Source organism: Coregonus clupeaformis, chromosome 7, assembly GCF_020615455.1.
Source record: "Coregonus clupeaformis isolate EN_2021a chromosome 7, ASM2061545v1, whole genome shotgun sequence".
Classification (NCBI taxonomy): Eukaryota; Metazoa; Chordata; class Actinopteri; order Salmoniformes; family Salmonidae; genus Coregonus; species Coregonus clupeaformis.
In genome coordinates this window covers 57,469,762-57,472,248 of record NC_059198.1, presented here as the reverse complement: position 1 = coordinate 57,472,248, position 2,487 = coordinate 57,469,762, and positions in this window count along the sequence as shown.

Below are 2,487 nucleotides of genomic sequence, written 5' to 3'. Positions count from 1 at the left end.
TAAGATGACTAGAACACTGAGTTGTTGCTATGAGGACAGGAACACTGTGTTGTTACAACAATGTGTTGTTACTATAAGGACTAGAACACTGTGTTGTTACTATAAGGACTATAACACTGTGTTGTTACTATAAGGACTAGAACACTGTGTTGTTACTATAAGGACTAGAACACTGTGTTGTTGCTAAGAGGACTAGAACACTGAGTTGTTGCTATGAGGACAGGAACACTGTGTTGTTACAACAATGTGTTGTTACTATAAGGACTAGAACACTGTGTTGTTACTATATGGACTATAACACTCCATTGTTACTATAAGGACTACAATACTGTGTTGTTAATATATGGACTAGAATACGGTGTTGTTACTATAAGGACAATAACACTGTGTTGTAACTGTAAGGAATATAACACTGCGTTGTTGCTATGAGGACTAGAAAACTGTGTTGTTGCTATAAGGAATATAACATTTTGTTTTTACTCTAAGGAACAGAACACTGTGTTGTAGCTACAAGAACTAGAAAACTGTGATGTTACTATAAGGACTATAACAATGTGTTGTTACTATAAGGACTAAATCACTGTGTTGTTACTATAAGGACCAGAACACGGTTTTGTTACTATATGGACTATAACACTCCATTGTTACTATAAGGACTACAACACTGTGTTGTAACTATAAGGAATATAACACTGTGTTGTTACTGTTAGGACTAGAAAACGGCTTTGTTACTATAGGGACTAGAACAATGTGTTATTACTATGAGGACTAGAACACTGTGTTGTTAATATAAGGAAAAGAACACTGTGTTGTTACTATATGGACTAGAACACTGTGTTGTTAATATAAGGAAAATAACACTGTGTTGTTACTATATGGACTATAACACTCCATTGTTACTATAAGGACTACAACACTGTGTTGTAACTGTATGGAATATAACACTGTGTTGTTACTATAAGGACTAGAACACTGTGTTGTTACTATAAGGAATAGAACACTGTGTTGCTACTATATGGACTATAACACTCCATTGTTTCTATAAGGACTACAACACTGTGTTGTAACTGTAAGGAAAATAACACTTCGTTGTTACTATTAGGACTCTAACAATGTGTTGTTGCTATAAGGACTAGAATACGGTGTTGTTACTATAAGGAAAAGAACACTGTGTTGTTACTATAAGGACTAGAAATATGTCTTGTTACTCTAAGGACTAGATCACAGTGTTGTTAGTATAAGGACTAAAACACTGTTTTGTTACTATAAGGACTAAAACACTGTTTTGTTACTATAAGGACTATAACACTGTGTTGTTAGTATAAGGACTCGAACACGGTGTTGTTAGTATGATGACTAGAACACTGTGTTGTTACTATATGGACTATAACACTCCATTGTTACTAGAAGTACTACAACACTGTGTTGTTACTATATGGACTAGAACTCTGTGTTGTTACTATAAGGACTAGATCACTGTGTTGTTACTATAAGGACTAGATCACAGTGTTGTTACTATAAGGACTAGAACACTGTGTTGTTACTTTAACGACTATAACACTTTGTTGTAACTGTAATGAATATAACAATGTGTTGTTACTATAAGGACTATAACACTGTGTTGTTACTATAAGGACTAGAACACTGTGTTGTTGTGTTGTTACTATACGGACTAGGACACTGTGTTGTTACTATATGGACTAGAACACTGTATTGTTACTATGAGGACTAGAACACTGTGTTGTTACTATAAGGACTAGAACACTGTGTTGTTACTATAAGGACTAGGACACTGTTTTATTTCTATAAGAAATAGAATACTGTGTTGTTGCTATAAAGACTAGAACACTGTGTTGTTACTATAAGGACTAGAACACTGTGTTGTTACTATAGGACCTAGAACACTGTGTTTTTACTATAAGGATTAGCACACTGTGTTGTTACCATAAGGACTAGAAAATGTATTGTTACTATAAGGAAAATAACACTGTGTTGTAACTATCCGGACTAGAACACTGTTTTGTTACAATAAGGACTAGAACACTTTGTGGTTACTATAAGGACTAGAACACTGTGTTGTTAAAATAAGGATTAGAACACTGTGTTGTTGCTATAAAGAATTGAACACTGTGTTGTTACTATAAGGACTAGAACACTGTGTTGTTACTATAAGGACTAGAACACTGTGTTGTTACTATATGGACTATAACACTCCATTGTTACTATAAGGACTACAAAACTGTGTTGTTACTATATGGACTAGAACACTGTGTTGTTGCTATAAGGAATATAACATTTAGTTGTTACTCTAAGGACTAGAACACTGTGTTGTTCCTATAAGGACTAGAATACGGTGTTGTTACTATAAGGACAATAACACTGTGTTGTAACTGTAAGGAATATAACACTGCGTTGTTGCTATGAGGACTAGAACACTGTGTTGTTGCTATAAGGACTAGATCACAGTGTTGTTACTATAAGGACTAT